General features: G+C 43.6%; 1 pseudogene; it reads right to left on the reverse strand.

Annotated features, from left to right (window-relative positions):
* Positions 1-8446: 8446 nt before the first annotated feature.
* LOC132212037 (oxysterol-binding protein-related protein 9-like) lies at positions 8447-10721 on the reverse strand (annotated as a pseudogene).
* Positions 10722-13903: the final 3182 nt, after the last annotated feature.

Here is a 13903-nt window from a genome sequence, read left to right on the forward strand (position 1 = left end):
GATAGTCACAGTACAATCCATAGGGTATTCAGTCGAATGGGGTGGTTTCTATAATTCAGAAAATCAAAATAACTCTTCTATTGTTAAACAAAGCAAATAAGTACAGAAGCCAAACAGCAGTGTTAAAGTTAAACTATAGTTTCTACCTGAGATGACTGCTACCATACTTCACCGGTAGTCTCTTTCCTCCTGCATTCCTGGAGAACTGTGCTTTTAAGTGAAACCAGACTTCTTCAACTTGGGCATCAGTGAAAGCTTGGGCTGGGGAATTGTGCGGTGGGCTGTCCTGTGCATTGTCCCCTGCTGACAGCATCCCTGCCCCTCTCCTCTGGATGCCAGTAACGCCTCCTCTGTCCCACCTCGTGACAACAGGAATATCTCCAGACACTGCCAAGTGCCCCTGCCCAGGTCAATCACACCTGATTGAGGACCACTGCAGTAAACAGACTCAAGATTCAACAGCAGCGTATGGAATTTTGTTTTTAATTTTATTACTGGGAAAACTGCTAGCTGGAGCATCTTTTGTGCTATTTGTTGGTAATTCCACTTTTTTACTTTTATTTATTTCTCTCTTCCCTTTGTAGACAAGAGGGGCTACTTGCTAACCTGACAAGCTCAGGGCAGGCCTGCACAGCAGTCTAGCAAACTCAGAGACCTAAAGTAACCACAAGGATAGTCTGAAATCAAAACTTGAACTAAAAGCAGTTATTGTGGGTAGTCACGTCCGAGGCTGGTATTTTCCTTGACAAGGTCAATCTTTATTACCTAAGCTTATAGTCTTTTTGCATCTACAATAACATAGACAACATCAACACTAATAAAAGAGAAAAATGGTAATTGGCGTACGACGATACCCTTTTCATTGGATAATCAGGGCTATATGCAAATTAACTGCCAACTATGATTGGCAGTTAACTGCCAACTAAGATTGGCAGTTAACTGCCAACAAGATGGTGGTTAATTTGCATATGTAGGCACAATGCAGGGAGGTGAAAGGGAAAGCAGGAAGAAGCCCCCCAGCCATGATCGGAGAATCAGGTGCCTTTTCCGCCCTGGCCAGTGATAGCAGGAAGTAGGGGTGGAGCCAGCGATGGGAGCTGGGCACGGTCGAAGCTGGCAGTCCCAGGAGCTAGGGGTCCCTTACCTGGGCCTAAAGCGAAGCCCACGATCATGGGGCCACTGCAGCTGCGGGTCCCCGCTGCCCGGGCTGGACGCCTCAGCCAGAGGCGTCAGGCCTGGGCAAGGGGCTGATCCTGCGATTGGAGGGTGATGGGGGTCAACGCCTGAGGGCTCCCAGTATGTGAGAGGGGGCAGGCTGGGCTGAGGGACACTCCCCCCCCCCCCCACACACACCCAGTGCACGAATTTCGTGCACCGGGCCCCTAGTATCTACATAACATATCATTGAAATGTCAGGGTGACTTGTAACTTCCCTTTTTTTTTCCTGGACCCCTCAGGGCACAACCAAATGCCCTGGGCACCAGGACAGATACCACAAATTCCTTCATTATTATTGTTATCATGTTAATCGTTGCCTGTTAACTATCCCGTACCCACCTAAGTAAAAGAAGTATGTGTCTATCATTTTACTTTTTACCCAATCCCAGAGGTTTCCCTGCTTTGCTTTCTCCCGCCTCTCTAATCTATCACCAATGGATTTCATGTAACCCACTTACATCTCCTCTTTTGATTGAAATGTATAAAAATAGGTGGAAAAAACCACCATTCTCTGGAGCATTATCCCAATCTGTTGAGATTCTGCTTCCTGGCAAGTGTCAGCAGTTTGGCTCAAATAAACTCACAAAAATTCTTTACAGGTTTGAATGGATTTACATTAACACTTTCTAGGTTCTTTGTTTGACCTAATAATTAAATTGATACAAGACAGCTTAACAGAAGAAAGACAATTTTAATTTTAGACCATCGTTGTTCATCCTATCCTGATGATATTTTTCCATTAATTTTTAGAAATAGTGGAAGGGGTGGGGAGAGACAGCCCTTTCCCCTTCCCTCCTGGGAGCCAAACAGGTATCCATATCACCCCCAGACAGGCTTAGGCAGAGGTTAAACTTCCCCCAAACCTTTCTGGCCATTACAGGAGAAAAGATGACATTGACCCAGTGGGGGCTAGGACCTGCCCAGGGCATGCCAGCACCTTTGAGTTTTTCATGAGCCATGGGATCCCTCTTTCCCTCTGATGGAAGCAGCTGGGATCCACATGATGGGTTAGTCTCTCTGCTTGACATCAGGGGCTTCAGAAAGTATTTCCAAAATATCTCCAGAAGCAAGTTACTTGGGAAGGATGACCCAACCCACTATGGGGAAGCATGCCCCTTAGCCCTAACCTGGTCTTGGTGGGAAGGAGGGTGGGCCAGGCACAGCTGTGGAGGAAATTGCGTTATAACTGCAGCGTGTTGATGGGAAACAGAGCATTTGGGATGGGAGGGTCCCTGCTGAAAACGAATGCCGCGGGGCTGTGGCTGGTTTCTGTTTTACAGGTGATGTTGCTGATATGTGTACGCAGATTCATGTGTATTTAATGTTTCGTTGTATGAGGATAGGGGGTTTGCTTTTGGAGATTATTGCATCATAGATAATCCTCTTGTCTAAATTCCTCATTTACTACTGATGGGAACAGAGGCTTAGAGGGAGTAGATGATGCTCTGGGATTTCAAGCCGGGGAGATGCTGAGAGAGATTGAGAACCCAGAGATGCTGTGAGACATGAAGGAGGAGCCCTGAGCAAGTCACTTCAGCAACCCGGGCCTCAGTTTCCCCATCTTACAAATGTTACGCTGGGGTTTCACATCTCAGATACCAGCTCTAACATCCCACAGTCCTATATTTCTTCATTGTACATGCTTGGGCTTTTCCATTTTTCTAAAACACAATGGTTTGAGATTCCTTAAAATCAAATGCTGCCAACTAGCATTACTTCCATTTTCACATAATAAAAAATGGATAATTCTTTGATTGATTTAAAAAATGATCCGTTATATAACAAGCCAAAAAGTCAAAACGTGCAATGCAATGCACCCAATTATTTATGAAACTATCAATTAAGAAAAAAAAAACCCTAATATTTGGGTCCCTTTCTTCATGAAATAGAAATGTAAGTATTTTGTCTGATAACTTTGAGTTAGTGTTGTGGTAAAAGCCAGTGTAAAGTACGGCACATATAGTTCACCCAAATAGGTATGTAACATATATGCACATTTATATGAGTTGATAAAATATGCACAGGAAAATGCACACGATCAGTGCATGTTGGAAAGAGAGTTTCAAAGACAAGGCAGTCCTCGGGCTCTCTTATGTTTTCCCTCATGTTTTGTGGCGCTACAGATTCATTATCATACACAGCATTCTTTTGTAACTTAAATCAATTGTAAAGATCTTCAAAGGAGGTTCTGTTAGTTTCCTGGGCCACCCAGTTCAGGACTGTAACGATTTTGCCCATTGAAAGGTCTTCTTTGTGTCCATCTGCCTAAATTTCTCACGCTGCAGGGTCACCTGGACTGTTAGGGCAGCTGAGGCTCATTTGGCCCGGCTCACCGCACGGGCTGGTGCTCAGGGCTGCTGAGGACCAGGAAGGCCTTAGGACTGCAGCAGCCAGCAGCAGGCCTTGGATGCCGAGGAATCAGCCCGATTTCCAGAAAACAGTGGGAGGAAGGTCAGTACCGAGCATATAGGAATAGTGGGCGATGCTGGTGAGACGGAGGGCATGGCTGAAGACCATGTAGAGACCCCCCAACTAAGCCTTTGGTTGGATCCACAGGAGCCCAGAAGGCAACCACTGTGTGACTTTGGGAAGTCCTCTCCCTCTCTCCGATTTCTCATCTGTAAGATGACAAAGTTGGGGTAGGGCGTTTCTAAGAGTTGTTCCACGATGGGTGATCTGAGTTGATTTTGTGGGAGCTGGGATGGGCATTTGGTTAAAATCATGCCTCTTTTCTATTATCTGCTGGTTTCTCCTGCTCTATCTGTGAGAGATGGGATTTTAGCAATTGACTGTGCATGAGATATAAGGAGGTGAAGAAATCAAGGCATAGACAAGGCTCATGGTTATTTAGAGTGTCTTCAATTCACCATGGATATAGCAGTGAACGCACAGGCAAGCATGCCGGCATTGGTGCTGAAGGAGTGCGTGCGTGTGTGTGTGTGTGTGTGTGTGCTCGCGTGTGTGCTGGCATGCTTGCTTAGAGTACGTCCACAGGCTAAGCAAGAAATCCTCAGTAATACCTCTGAGGCCAAGAGTGAGATTAACGTTCCATTGCGGAGCATTTGTAACGTATGAGCTTTGTATCAGGTGCATGCACTTCCATGAATACAAATAGCATAGTTTTAAGAAGGCAAGCGCCATGCACACCTGCTGCTCCATCCTGCCCTCTGTGTTTAACCCGGTGAAAGCAGAGCTGTGATGACCGAGAGCAGCCACGTGGTGGCAGTGTTTCACTTTGATCAGCCCAAGTAACCATGGGCTTGGTTTTAATGAATTTCCCACTGTGGATTTCAGGGCCCCTCCCTCTAGGTTTAATATGGGCTTCAAGTTAAGACGCAAAATAGGATCCTGAGTAGAAAATAACGGCTGTAACAGATATCCTCTGGCTCCTCCCTGTCTTCTCTATTAGAACATCTCCCTGCTGAGAGCTCCTTAGCTGCGGCAAGGGGTCATTATTATAAAGACGGAATCAGAGAGCTTAGCGGGGACATAGGGCGGGGAAGCAAAAAGGGAGGTTGCATCAACCAGGCAAGGGTGCTGGGGAAGGTTCTGGCCCTCCTGAACCGAAGATAATGACTGGCTTTTTTTCTTCCACCTGCCAGCTGGAGCCCCCAGGGCCTTTTCTTTCTGAGGGGTCTCTCAGGCGGGCAACATCTTCCACAAAAGACTCGCAGAGGGTGTGGTTGTGAAAAATGAGGGGAAGTCGCAGGGGAGATGACCTTGGGCAGGTGACAGGACTCTTCTAGGCCAAATTCCTCTTCGGTGAAATTGGGATGCTGATCCACTTTGGAGGATCCAGGGGCCCCAGTTCAGGGCTGCCCTAGTTTCACTGGGTAAATCAATTAACCATCCAGACCCCCGGGGGCGCTGCCCCGGCTCGGTCTGCTCTGTGGGTCTGGTTGGATCCCTGGAGTTCGCATGTGTAACATGCTCCCAGGAGAACGCTTGGGGGCGCAGTCCACTGTCTGGGAATGCTTTTTTTTTGGTTCCGTCCAGTGAGAAACTGTGATTGTGGAAGTGATAACCGTGTGTGAAGCAATGCCTTGGAATCTACTCCTTTAAGCAACTGAGATCTGTCTGCATTCGTTTCCTCAAGCTGCTGTCGGGCCTTCTGGGGGCAGGAAGCGGCTTCCAGGCCTGGTGAGCCCCGTTCTTCCTCCAATCCAGGCTTTACCACCGACGAGGGTGGTGGGCCTCACCTCATAACCACAGGATCTCAGCTTTAGATTTTTACATTCTTTTTATTATGAAAAAAAGTATGTACAAAAGTAAAGAGAATAGCATTATGAGTCCTTATTCCCTAGATTTGGTAATAATTACAGTTTCGCTATAGTTGTTTCACCTACTCACACTTTTTTTTGGGTTTGTCTCCCATAAGATATTTTCAAGCAAAATCCAAGCATCTGGTCATTTCTCCCCAATACGAAGCATTTTCTTCTTAATTTCTATGCTATTATTACATGTTAATAATAAACTTCTAGGTATTATCTAATTCCTGGTCCATACTCAAATTTCTCCACTATTGTCTCAAAAATGACTTTTTACCTTTAGCTTGAGGTCTAGACTTCGATGTCTTAATCTCATATCTTCTAACACATGCACTTGCAGGGACACGTTGATGGGCTGCTTAAAATACAGTACAACTTTCTAGTCCCAGACAAACACAGAGCCCCAGTGAAGTAGAGATTCTCACAGGTTCAGAGTTGGAGGGGCCTTGGAGATCACTCAGCTCCCTCCTCCCCAGTGCTGGGGCCCTTCACAGGCCAAGGCTTGTGGTTCATTCAGTGATCCCTCAAACTCTTTTAGGGTCCCCCATGGAGAGAGTGTGGATTTGGAATAGAAGAGACTCACTGGTTATTTGACTGAGTGAATTGCTTACCTTCTCTGAGGCCAGGACACTCTAGCATTGAAAGGTAGAGTAGAAGTTTGCTTGGCAGATCTCCATTTAACCATCTTCCCAGCTTGTCCCACTCTGTCCACTCTGTGAGCTGACAGGTGTCCATGGCATACTGTTCAGGCGTGGCTGGAGATGTTCATGGAATTACCCAGGGACACATCCAGCAGTTGAGGGGCAGGCCTTCCCACAGGCTGTCATATTCTCTCTCAAACTAGTCCATGCCAGCTCTACTCGATACTATATTCACATAATCGAATCTAACATTATGTAAATTGAGGAAATATGGATGTCAAAGAAAACAGTTATTTCCATCTGCTCTGAAATGATTGAATGCAAAGTAAAGACAGAACAGGTGACTTGATAAAAAACTGATTCCCTCCCCCCAATTTTATTGAGATGTAGTTAACATATACCAGTGTGTAAGTTTAAGGTGCACACATGATGATTTGATATATGTACATATATGAAATGATTATCACAATTAGGTAGTTAATGCACCCATCAACTCATGTAGTTACGATTTTGTTTTGTGGTGAGAACTCTCTTAGCAACTTTCAAATACACAAGATAGTCTTTTAAAATTTTTTATTCTTTATTGATTAAGGTATTATATATGTCTCCTTCCCCCCCCCCCCATTGGCAACCCCCCTCAGCACATGCCCTCACCCCTCTTGTGTCTGTGTCCATTGATTATGCTTATATGCATGCATACAAGCCCTTTGGTTGATCTCTACATCTTCCTGCCTTCCCTCTGAGGTTTGACAGTCTGTTCAATGCTTCTCTGTCTCTGAATCTATTTTTGTTCATCAGTTTATGTTGCTTATTATATTCCACAAATGAGTGAGATCATGTGATATTTATCTTTCTCTGACTGGCTTATTCACTTAGCATAATGCTCTCCAGTTCCATCCATGCTATTGCGAATTGTGAATGATAAGAATTCCTTTTTATTTTTTTTTTTTACCACAGCATAGTATTCCACTGTGTAGATGTACCACAGGTTTTTAATCCACTCATCTGCTGAAGGGCATTTAGGCTGTTTACAAATCTTAGCTATGGTGAATTGTGCTGCTGTGAACATAGGAGTGCATATATCCTTTCTGATTGGTATTTCTGATTTCTTGGGATATATTCCTAGAAGTGGGATTATTGGGTCAAATGGAAGTTCCATTTTTAATTTTTTGAGGAAACTCCATACTGTTCTCCACAGTGGCTGCCCCAGTCTACATACCCACCAGCAGTGCACAAGGGTTCTTTTTTCTCCACATCCTTGCCAGCACTTGTCGTTTGTTGTTTTGTTGATGATACCATTCTGATAGGTGTGAGATGGTATCTCATTGTCATTTTGATTTGTATTTCTTGGATGATTAATGAGTTTGAGCAGGTTTTCACATGTCTCTTGGCCTTCTGTATGTCCTCTTTCAAAAAGTGACAATATGGTATTATTAACTATAGTCCCCATGCTGTGCATTGCATCCCCAGGACTTAATTATGTTACAACTGGAAATTTGTACACATTGACCAACATCTCCCCATTTCTTCCACCCCCTGGCAACTACCATTCTACTTTTTGCTTCTGTGAGGTCAACTTTTTAAAGATTTTACATATAAATGAGATCTCTTAGTATTTGTTTTTCCCTGCCCTACTTATTTCACTTAGTATAACACCCTCTAGGTATATCCATGTTGTCACAAATGGCAGGATTTCCTTTTTAATGGCTGAATAATATTCCATTGTACATATTATACACCACATTTTTTTTAAGGTTGGAAAAAATACTTTATAAAGACTTAAGAAGTATTAAGTATAATTAAATTGTAACCAGAGTTAGATACAATTCCAAAATAAAAGTTATTGTAGGTGACACCATGAAATTTCCTAATACTTGATTTTAATACATTGCCCTAATTTTCTAAAACAAGCCAGAGGAACCAATATTTATACTAGATGAAATATTTATGAAAAATCTGGCATCAGGTATAATATATATTATATATATATATAAATATATACATATATATTTATATATATATACATATATATATATATCTCCCAAGATTATATGAACTAGGAAACATGATGTATATCTCAATAGCAGTACTGGAGTACAGAGTTTGAGACTGGCATTTATAAATGCTTTTCAAAGCCTGGGGTTTGGAAAAGGAGCAGATATGATGTTTTCAAAACCTGAAGTTTTTCTCAGGACTAAAGTCAAAATTGTAACTGCCACAAAAGAGGAAAAGGAGAAGTGTTTCTCACTTTAATTGTTCATCTGCATTGGAAATCCAGTATCCCTGAGACAGGAACCACTGCACTAAGAAGGGAGTAAGTTCTCCCAAAGGAAGACTGTTGCTTAGTCACGCCCACTGCCCTGGCTATCACGTGTAAACTTTGCATTTTCCAACCTAATGCTTGGCAGCACCAAGATGTTTCAGTGATGGTTCATCGTAAACCCAACATTCTCCGTCTTCATGTCCCATTGACTTTCCTTCTCCTTCCTCTCTTGGGCTTTAGCTCTTTGTCTTTTTTTTCAGGACTACGCTTTCAGTTGCTGCATCACCATCTCTGATTTTTAAGTTGGAAGTGACATCCTTCCAAAGGCAGCGAGGTTCACACTCATTCTGATCTTCCAACTTTCTCACTTTCTTCTTGATTATAGGCAACTTCTTAGTATCTATAAAAATTGCATTTCCCCCTGTTGCATATTTTGCCTACATGACAACATTCCATTCCCCTTTAATTGAACAAAAGGACTTCTTCTCATTTGGAGAACAAAATCTCAGCAGTAATTCTGTGCTTCTTGCCAAGAAATCTTACAAAGATTTCACGTGGAAGACAGTATTTGCACAATAGCCAGTTTGGAACAATTACAATTGCATTCTCCACCTAGTTCCACCCAGGGCACTGTGAGGATAGACCTTCCATAACCACTGGGGAATGTGAAAATGTTATGGTTGTCACGGTGTAGGCATGAGACACAGCCCTGCCCTATGCTGTGGACCCCAATTGACATTCCCAGGAATTTTGATTTGGTCCAGATATGAGCACTGAATTGTATCTTCTTGTTAAAACACTCAGCAAAAAAGGCTGAAATGGGTGGAGGATGGGAAACTTGCTCAGCCACGAATGTTACACTGTTTTTGGAACCCCTGGGAATGGTCCTTCTGAAACTATCTCTGTGTTCTCTTCGGTATCATTTGGTAATGTCCATTGACACTGAAAGATCTCGCCCAAAATGGGGTTGTATGGCTTTTTGGCAACCGATCCTCTCCTTCCTGCATGAAAGGCTGCGAGGTACCATTTCACAACCTGAACCACTCAGTCTCTGGCGTCCTTTTGGTCACTAATGCTCACAAACAGGTCTGGGTGTGCAAAAAAATCTGCATACATTTCTAAAAGATCTTCTCTCAAGAATAAATGTTGGATGAACTGCCTTAGTAAGATCCATTCCAAGCCTAATGTGTGACAAGAAATGCATGATAACACCCTTGTGCTTTTCCACCTGCCCCGCCTCCTCTTCATCATCTCTTTCATCATAGGAACTGAGAAGGCCAGCATCACTTGTTCCATTGAACATGGAAGAATTAATGGATTCTGCGGGATCTAGATACTTTAGACTATTTCCTGAGCTAGCATGGGTTAAGACAGAAGCAGATCCAGAGGAATCTATTAAGCACTTTGGGGATGAGCCACTTTGATGAAATTCATCAGGGTCATAGAATTCATCTTCACCTGTAGAATAAGAGAACTCTGGACTGTACTTGGAGACAAGCTGACATAGCTTGGAGAAGTTAGACTGCTCCTAGGTGGTGAGTGCCCACTGCCTGTCCTATTTGGTGTTGGAGTCTGATGATGTCCCAAGGTAGCGAATACAGGTCCAACTGGTAGGGAAGATGGATGCTCCTCTGACTTACACAACTGACGTGATTCTGGAGGTAAGACAGTCTGAGGAGGCATTGTGTTGATCACAGGTTCCAAGGGACTAGGTTGATATATTGCCTCTACAGGATTCATAGTACTTATAATTCCATCTGCATGATTTTCCGCATTACACCCGTCTTTAGCAATCTGCAGCAACATAACGCAGGCTTTAATGGATTCTACCATGCTATTCATTGTCTGAGTGTTTCCATTTTCTTTCTCTGTTCATCATCTTTGCAGTTTTGAAGTTTGTCATTAAAAATTTTTAATTGTTCTATCAAGATCTGCAGGCAAGCCTCAGCCTTTGTGATTTTCTTATCAAAGTCTCAGACACTCAGAACAAATCCTGAATCCAGACCTCAACGATGTGTTGAAGAACTGTTTCTTCTAAGGCACGGATCCACTTCTCTCGCTCATCAGCATCACGAGCCTGGAAATGGAAGGTTTTCTGCTCAACAACTATCGTGAAGTTGCTGTCGTCCTCATCGTCTATACCAATTGCAGCTTCTCTGAGTCTCACACAGCCTTGGCGAAGGCCTCTCAACATTTTGTCCTTGGACGGGTAGTAGGAGAGCAGCCATGCGTTGTTGTCCAGCATGAACCAACGTACTGTCAGCCCTTCATCCTGTTAGTCCAGATGCTCAGCGGCCCATCCACGATGGACGTCATCTTGGGAGCCGCCAATGACAACAAAGGGCATGACGTCACTTGCCTATAAGGCCTTCATCAGGCTGGGGCGGGGCGGGGGCGGGGCTGGAAATGGGGCTGAGCTAGGGGCTGCTGCTTCAGGTGGACACACCCACTCTGGCCCCCAGCAATCATCCTCAGACATGCTTTCTTTGGTCGCCTATTGTGTGTAGAACTCCCTGCCATTGGCAACAGCGTGGAGGGACCTGGAAAGCATTATGCTGAATAAGATAAGCCAGTCAGAGAAAGCTAAGTATCACATGATCTCACTCATATGTGGAAGCTAATGAACAACAAACTGATGAACAAAAGATCTTAAAGACAAAGAAGCATCTACCAGACTCACTACATTTTTTTAATCCATTCATCCATCAATGCACATGGGTTGTTTCCATGTCTTGGTTGAGGTGAATAATGCTACAATGAACATGGGGGTGCAGATATCAATTTCATTTCCTTTGGATATATCCCCAGAAGTGGAATTACTGGATGATATGGTAAAAACTAGCTTTTGAATTAGGCGTAGAGAAGATGGTTGTAAAGACCTGGGGAAAATGATAGAAACCTGGAAAAAGTCTCCAACTCAGATGCTTCTTAAGAGAGTTTAAGTTCTCACTCTACTTCTAAGAAATGGAAACTGGTAACCTTGATACATAGAAGGATATTTTTAAAAATAAAGACCAGGTGGATCCAATAAGCAGTTTTCCCCTGAAGAAGGCCTTGGGTCAACACCACAGTTGTGGAATGGAAGGACACTCATATGTATTAAGTTAAAATTAAAATTTTAAGGCATGGTTGTATCATCCTTTATGACTCCCTACTTTAACTTAAAAAAATCAATTAACCACCCATATACAGGTGGGTAGTGTTGGATATGAGGATCCTGCATTAATAATAAAAGCTTATTTCAGAGGATGAATGTGAGGAAGAAATGAGATTACATAAATCCTCCAGTCCAGTGTTTGGCACACAGCAGGCAAGCAGCGCATACAAATTCTCATGTCATCTGCTTCCTTCCAAGGATAAGGAACCACAATTTCCTGAGTCAGCCGATTCCATTTCTTAACAGCTCTAGGTCATGAGAAATTCTTCTTAAGCCTCTTTTGCATTTCTATCTGTTAGCCCTAGTTTTATTTTTGGGGTGTACAGAATCAATGGCAATTCTATACATATTTGAAGAAAACTGTTTTGTCCCTCAGGAGCCTTTTCTTCTCTATAACCAACCCTCATTCTTTTGTTTTTAGTTGTTCTTCAGATGATATATTTTCTTTTTCTTTTTTTAATCCTCACCTGAGGATATTTTCCCATTGATTTTAGAGAGAGTGGAAGAGAGAGGGAAAGACAGAGAGAAACATCCATGTGAGAGAAACACATCGATTGGTTGCCCCCTGCATGCTCCCTGACCAGGGTTTGGGCTGGGGAGGAGCCTGCAACCGAGGTATGCGCCCTTGACTGGAATTGAATCTAGGATGTTTGGATCCACTGAATCCAATCGACAAGGATATATGGTATATTTTCAAGATTCTTCCTCATTATTTTATCCATTAGATCCAGTGACCCCCTCTGGGCCCACTCCATATGACCCATGTTAGACCCCAGATGAATGTGACATTCTATCCGTGGCACCATGGAATTACTCCCCATTTCATCTTTATTCTGAACACTCCCTTCCAATGAGCCATCTGTCACTGCACAAGTGTTTTGACAGGGTCAAATGTTGCCTTTACAGGCCTTGCGTCCAACTAAGACTTTCAAGTCTTGTCCTTAGAGACTGCTGTGAGCCAGGCCTTTTCTACCCTGAAATTGTACACTTTATTTTTTTTAGCCTGTATGTGGGAATTTGTATGAATTACATTTCATGTTGTTGGTTTCTGGCTTAGTATGTAGATATGGCAATATGATTCAGGTCATCATCATATCAGCATTTCCCCCAGCTTGGTGTTGTGGGTGGATTTGGTAAGCAGGGCTCCTAGGTCTTTCCTTAAGCTGCTGGTAAATATATTGGACAGGAAGGGGGATGGGACACAGCCATGTGACATGTTACAAGAAGTCCTTCTTTCTCCCCAATCCATTTAACATTCAAATTAACTAATGTTTACTAAGCCATACACACTAGGCATAGTTCTAAATGCTGGAGATACAGCAGTGGACAAAACAAACACATATCTTATTTTTATGAAGGTTACTAGAGGCCTGGTGCATAAAATTCATGCACTGGGGGTGGGGGGAGTACCTCATCCCAATTGTGACAGGGCGCAGGCCAGGCTGAAGGACCCCACCGGTGCACAATTGGGGCCAGGGAGGCACACCGCAGGGTTCTAGGGCGTGTCTGGCCCATCTTAGTCCAGATCGGCCGGACCCCAGCAGCAAGCTAATTTACCGGTTGGAGCATCTGCCCCCTGGTGGTCAGTGCACGCCATAGAAACTGGTCAACAGGTCGACTATCTGCCCCTGGTGGTCAGTGCACGTCATAGCTAGTGGTTGAACGGCCTTAGCATATCATTAGCATATTACACTTTGATTGGTTGAATGGCTGACCGGACGACCAGACACTTAGCATATTAGGCTTTTATTGTATAGCATATTTCAGTGAATATCATTTTGGCTAATAATTCTGCCCTCATCATATATATTTCTTTGTCCTTATTTAAGTCAGCTCACATTTATTCACTATAATAATTTATTGAGTAGTTATGTGTTTTGCTCTTCATGGAGATAATAGGTATGAACTGATGTAGAACAAACACATAGGATCAGGGGTCCCCTCTTCTTTCTGGATTATCCACTGACCTTTGGAAATATCTGCAGTCTAAAAGGAAATTTCTCCAAACTTCCATTTTTTTTTTTTTTTAGCATGTTAGGCTTTTATTATGTAGGATGGGCTTGGGAAGGACCAGGAGCTTTTTCAAAATAACCAATCAACTCCCCAAGTGCTGGGGTCCAACCCCAGCAAGTCCAGGGATCCCTAAAGGTGTGGACGGAGTCGGCGAAGAAGGAATGACATGGAGGCAGCATTCAGTTCATCAGCAGCCTAGCCAGGATCTCTAGCCAAGTTCTGGTCAGGATCTCCAGCGAAGTTCTGGTTAGGATCTCCAGCCAGGTTCTGTGTCCATGTTCTCTTGCTAGGTTCTCCAGCCAGGTTCTCCAGGTTCTCCAGCCAGGTTCTGTAGCCATGTTCC

This window comes from Myotis daubentonii, chromosome 11 (assembly GCF_963259705.1).
Source record: "Myotis daubentonii chromosome 11, mMyoDau2.1, whole genome shotgun sequence".
Taxonomy (NCBI): Eukaryota; Metazoa; Chordata; class Mammalia; order Chiroptera; family Vespertilionidae; genus Myotis; species Myotis daubentonii.